This window comes from Caloenas nicobarica, chromosome 3 (assembly GCF_036013445.1).
Source record: "Caloenas nicobarica isolate bCalNic1 chromosome 3, bCalNic1.hap1, whole genome shotgun sequence".
NCBI lineage: Eukaryota > Metazoa > Chordata > Aves > Columbiformes > Columbidae > Caloenas > Caloenas nicobarica.
The window spans coordinates 63,571,604-63,577,777 of record NC_088247.1 but is presented as its reverse complement, the minus strand read 5'-3'; positions in this window follow the sequence as shown (position 1 = coordinate 63,577,777).

The window sequence follows — 6,174 nt, the reverse complement described above, 5'->3', positions numbered from 1 at the left end:
GGGAGGAAGAGAGAAGAAAAATCACCTCAGTAAGGACAAGAGAGCAGAAAGTAGGGCAAGACAGGGTTAAATAGCTGGGACTGCAGGATCAGATTAAAAAAACCCAGTAAACTGTCTTGGGACATCTATTCTCCCTGAACCTCCAGCTGACAAAACCTGAGTGACTCAGTCCTGTTCACATGAGGAGAGAATCTTCTCTTTGAAAAGTCAGGCCTCTGCCATTAATGCTGAACATCTTCCTCCCTGTTTCTCGCCTTAATATGCTCACCAGCGTAACACTGGAGTCCTGCAAGGTGTTACCTCAGAGATAAGCCTGTCCCCAGGGAAAACAGGGGTGGAAAGCACCTCAAGAGATAATCTAACCCCTGTTGCTCCCCCAGGCAGAGGAAGGCAGATTACATATGTGGGCTGAGTGGGGGGGCTGCCTGGGCAGGGTTTATGTGATGGGAAGCTCTTAAGTAGCCTGTTGGGAGAACGGTGAGGTAATGGGAATGGCATTGCGTGCACACAGTATTATTGGAAACCAGCAGGTAGAAATGAGGTGCTTTGTGGTGATAGTGGAGAGGCAATAATGCAAGGTAATGACAATGCTCTAAGCTGTCTCATCCAAATGATTTAGGGCTTGATGGACATCCTGACTTGACTGAGGTGATCTTCATTACACATCTGCATGTGCCGTGGAGTAGGAGTAAGGTCTAGGAGGGCTGCAGCAGGGCTGTAGCAGTGCACATGCTGTGCTGTTAGTGCAATCACAGTATTGAGCAATGCTGCCCTTCCCAATAACATCACTGATGGATCCAGCTTGGTTGCTTTATAGGGTCAATAATTTGCACCAATCAGCTCTGTTGTTGAGCAAGGTAAAAAGCAAATTGACCTCTTCAAGAAGTCTGAGTATTTCAGGCATCTAAAGTGTTGTGATTCTGAGGATTTGAAAGTACTTTCAGACACAGGCTTCCAAGTTCTTGCTCTGTGAATTGTAAAAGTTCAAAGATGTTAGTACAGTTTCTTGGCATCTATGAATGTAGGGTAATGGGGAAATGAAACAGACTAATGGGAACCCTGAGACTTAATCAGGTAAGGTACAGAGTTAGAGTGTATAATATCTGGAGCTGAAAGTCAATGTTGGAAAGTCAAGAGGGAGAGTCACCAAGGACATTGAAGAGCTCACCATTCAGTTGGAATGAAAAAGTCACTAGGGAACCCCTCGAAGAAGAGCTTCAGCATTTATCCCAATAAAATTATGTCAGGTGACTAAATAAATAAAAAAAAGTAGTTCTGCAGAACACAAGCAAAAGAGATCTAAGACGCAGAACAGCAGCATCGTTTGCCATTGGATGGTGGTGGGGGTGGCGAAACTTAGTCCTTCCATGCCACCTAGTGTAGGAAGCTCCGCAGCTCTCCTGCTCCTGAGAGCAAAACTGGGACCTGTGCATCCTCCCAGACTGGAGTCTGCAAGCAAGGGTGGCTAAACAGGACATTAAGTGGTGGTCTGAAGCCTGCCACTATATGAACCAGATCACCAGCGAAGATAAAATCTTGACCCCAGCACCATGGCAGTAGGTGATGCTTGTTGCTGGCTGTTTGCAGTGTGGCACACTGCAAAGTTTTACAGAGAACTGCATGGTCTGTGTTTTTATATATTTTAACTGAAAAATAATAAAGTTACTGAACTTGCAACTATCAAAAAAAAAGATAACATGGGATGATTGCATTATGGCACTCAGTACCATGGCTTGAAAGTCTTCATTTCTGGGATTTAAAACTGTCTAAAAGGATATGGTGGTTGGTTCATTGGTTGTTTCTTTTGACAGGATAAGAGAAATTTCTGTTTTGTGGCTGATTTGTATGAGGAGAAAAAATAGTCTGTGGTTCCATTAGTAGTTGCTCACAAACCCACCAATGGATAAAAAGGGCCCAAAGCTGTGGTGTGCTCATTGCAAAACATATATACACCTCAGCTGAGTGGCTGGGAATAATTTTCTCTAGGGACAGTTAGTACTGTAACTAGCTAAATCAAGGACTCTTGACCTTCATTTGAAACATTTGGTGCTAGTTTCTCTTTGATACAGAAGAGCAGATTAAGTGGGAAAGGATTCTGATAGCTCTTCTTACTCCTGGAAAATCTATACCATGTCACCAGACTTGTTCAAAACTGCTTCTTAACAGATTCCAATGTCAGTCCAGGATGTTACCAGTCCCAGAATAACCAGATAGCTATATATATTTCACCCAGAACACCCATGGACAAGGTCATCTGCACACTGCCAGCTTGTCCTATGCATAAGATTTGAATTGTGTTTATAAGCAGCTTTTGAGAGTAACACCACAGAAGTCATAATTGCTAGTCATGGTATATAAAGAACAAATTATCTCAGCAAAATTAAAACAAAACAAAACAAAAGAAATGACAGTTACCCTGAATACTATACTGGAGACCCTGCATTAAACACAGGAAGAGGTAGTTCATGTTTAGTTTCTGACTGAATAAATATCTCATTTTTTTCGCTCTGCTCTCTGAATTTTCTTCTACCACTTTGTTTATTCCCTCCAGAAAATTGCTGTTGAGTTGTCCAGCCACCATCCTACTGGGGCTGATAAACAGGATTACATCCAAACAGAAACAATCCGTGCTTGTATCAGGCTTAAAAGCAGATCTGTGCCCTTCCTCCTCCCTGCCTGCTGATAGCTGCCCTTACCTGTGCATAGGCTTCCATGTCCCCACATGCCTTTATCGTGGTGCAAGTAAGGTTTCATGTGCGTAAACAAGGAAATCCCTAGAAGCAAGAGAGCACTTCAAAAGTTTGGCTTGCATGATGGCAAAATGATGACATGTAACTACAGCACTAATAAAGGCCGCATGTCTGCGTTGTGTGTTGAGAAATGGGTGAAGCATAGCACAGGGGAGGAAGAGATGGAATGTCATCATATGCTTTCCATTTGCACCCACGTAAAAAAAAAAAAAAGATAGTGTTTCTACTCTTTCCAAGGGAATGTGATGTATGTGTCTGGTTCCATTATTAAAAAGAGATTAAAATGATTTAAAATATGTTTCAGTATTAGAAAAAAAAAAAAAAAAAAGTGGATGTTGGCGATTTTGAGTCATCAGCCAAACTCTTGGCCTTCCTGTTTTTTCCTTCTCTTGGAACTCCCACGTATCTCTAGTTAACAGAACCCCCAAAGATGACTGATGTTTAAATATTTAAACTCCTTCTTTTTCGACATTTTTCTGGTCTAATTATTGATTCCACAGTGTTTAGTATCCAGGAAGCAATCCCAAGTTTCTGAAATGAAAACCACCTTATAAAAGCCAGGCTTTTAAAAGATGAGTCATTGGCTGGCACTTGAGCATTTTTTGGCACTTAGCTTAAAAGTAAGAGGTTTTGATGAGAATTTCTGTATGTGAGAAAGTAAAAAAAAAAAAAAGTGCCTGGCATGCAGCCTGTCAGCTTTCAGAGAAGAGTGTAATAAAATCACAGTGTCCTGGGTGAAAGTAGGGGCACTTGTATTTGGTGTTTAACTCCTTCCTGAATAGTCTGTAATTTCTCAAAGTCCATCCTGTATTTCTGTAAGGCCAGAAAGGCATGACTGGAACAAAATAGCACAAAGGGCTGTATTTCTCCCTCTTTGGAGATGCGACTTTTCCCTGCTGGACCTGTCAGGGTCTACCAGGGCTTTGGTTTGCTTGGGGGGACTATGGAAGCCAGGGTCTCTGCTTCCTCCCTTGCTCCTGCTCCATGTTCCTCACTCCTTAGGGATTGTTGTCCCTGAAGCAAATGCCAGATTGCTGGAAGATATTTCATAACTGGTTCACCTGGGACTTGCCCTGCCTCTTTGTTCCCTTAGGCAAGACCTGGGGCAAGGAAAGAGGGGGTAGGCATCTGACTGTGTTGGCTAAGGTGTTCTTAACATCTATTTGTAGTTTAAAATATTTTTGTTGTTGTTTTCACTGTCTTCCTCCTGAAAACTCTAGCCCAGTTTTAGGAAGCTCTGCTGGTTCAGGTCTGCAAAGATTAACATAAAATAGAGGGGGAACAGAAAAGGTAGGAGCTGGCTTACATACATTCCTGTACTGAACAATCCCAACAAAAATGAGTGTGCTACCAGCTCCATGCATGGTATCTATTAGCCCTTGGAAATGGAAGACCTATTGGTCATACATCTAGAGCACCCATAGCAGAGAGGGCAGTGCTACAGATTCCCGGGTCTCTCGCCAGGCCCATGGTACACGTCCATGCTCCATAGTGCCTGCCAGGAGAAGGTTCACACCGCATAACTCTGATTTCCATCTCACTATGCAGGAGTAAACTTGGAGTAATTCCATTGAACCAAGAGAATAAAGGTTGATAATCCAGGTGGTTTTTAACATCCTCACACTTTTTATCATTCTAGTTTAAACTCACAATTTACCACCTTCAGCTAATCATGCTTGCCCCTCCACAGTAGGCTGCAGCAGCTAAGCATCATTTGGTTTGTTTCAGGCTTTATAATTAAAGCTATAAAGACTGTGTTGCAGTGTTTGTGGAAGATGATGGTGATCCTCTGACAATTTCCATTCTAGGTATGTCCTTGATAAACTGCAAGATGGAAAGGGAATGATTACAAGGGCATATAGTGACAGGACGAGGGATAATGGCTTTAAAGTGAAATAGGGTAGATTTAGATTAAAGAAATATATTCTTCACCATGAGGGTGATGAGGCACTGGAACCAGTTGCCTAGAAAAGTTGTGGATGCCCCATCCCTGGAAGTGTTCAAGACCAGGTTGGATGGAGCTTTGAGCAACTTGGCCTAGTGGAAGATGTCCCTGCCCATTGCAGGTGGTTGGAATGAAGTGGTCTTTAATGTCCCTTCCAACCCAAAACATTCTGTGATTCTGTGATTCTATGAGGACTGGGGCTATTTGTGTGCTTGGACACTTGGACACACGAAGCTATGTAGCAGCAGGCAGGTTGGTAAAGTTCCCCTAGACTCAGGCAACATTTTTCAAGCAGAAAGTATAACCGGCCAAACTGGAATGGCCATAGGTTATCAGTAGCATCACCTACTGCACATGACTTTCTCAACAGTAGCTCCTAGCCTGTCACAGTGAACAGCTGGGGCAAAGTTTTCCATGTCAAGTGCTGTCCTATGAATTTGAAGGAAAATCTTTATCAAAGTAGTTGAGATATTCCTGCAATATGAGAAATGAAACCTCTTTTGCCTATGTTCGAAAAGAATCGTCTCCTTTGGCTTTGTTTGGTGCTTTTTTGCTCTGAAACAGCAAGCTGAAATTTGGTAGAAGGCTGGGATGTCTCCTTTCCCAATGTCAAGATAAACCTCCATGAAAATCCATGAAGTTTCAAGATTTGGGGGAAGAAAAATTCTTGATACCCGCTCATTACAGGCTTCTAAAATACAAGCAAGTTCTCTGAAAACTGCAGCCACTGAGAGCAGATCTGAGTCTCTCAGTGCCCGTGGCCGGTCATGCCGCGGCTGCAGAAAGCAGCCAGGAAAAGTCTTGCCTGTAGTCGAGCAAAGGATCTGGGCTTTCCTTGCGAAGGCGGCTTCCCACCGTGCTGTGCCAAGGAGGGTGGGACGCAAAACCCCAAGCATTTGCCCTTTGGCCCTGTATTCCCTCGCCGTGGTCAGCCTGGGCAGTAGGACAGGAGGGAGCCATGTGATTTAAGCAGAGAGGAAAGGAGCAGATAAGGACATGAAGGGTAATGAAATGAGTAGCTGGAGTCAGGGGAAGTGGGAAGCTGACCTAAAGAGGGAGGAATGTCATTGGGGACCTTGGGGTGGGGACACAGGAGCTTGGCAAAGAAACTGGGAGGGGAAGCCAGGAAGGGAGGGTGTGGACAGGCTGAGATTAGGCAGGGACCAGAGAGGAAGGCTTCTGGGGCTGGGCTTGTCTCAGGTTTGGGAAAAGGACTGGGTCCAGAAACCCCGTGAGTGGACCACAGCACTGATCAGGGAAGGGGTCAGGAAAACAGACTGCAGGAGGAAAAAGCTGAAGGGCACTGGGCGGAAGGGTTTTTGCTGGGATGGAAAAGAGACAGCAGAGCTTGCCCCCACCCAGGCGTGCTGCAGCCTCCAGAGCTGGAATGGGACCCAAGAGGACTGCGTGCTGACCCCACCGCTGTCTGCAAGTATCTTTCAGAGCTGCTCTTCAAGACAAGGTGCAAGACCATGCTTC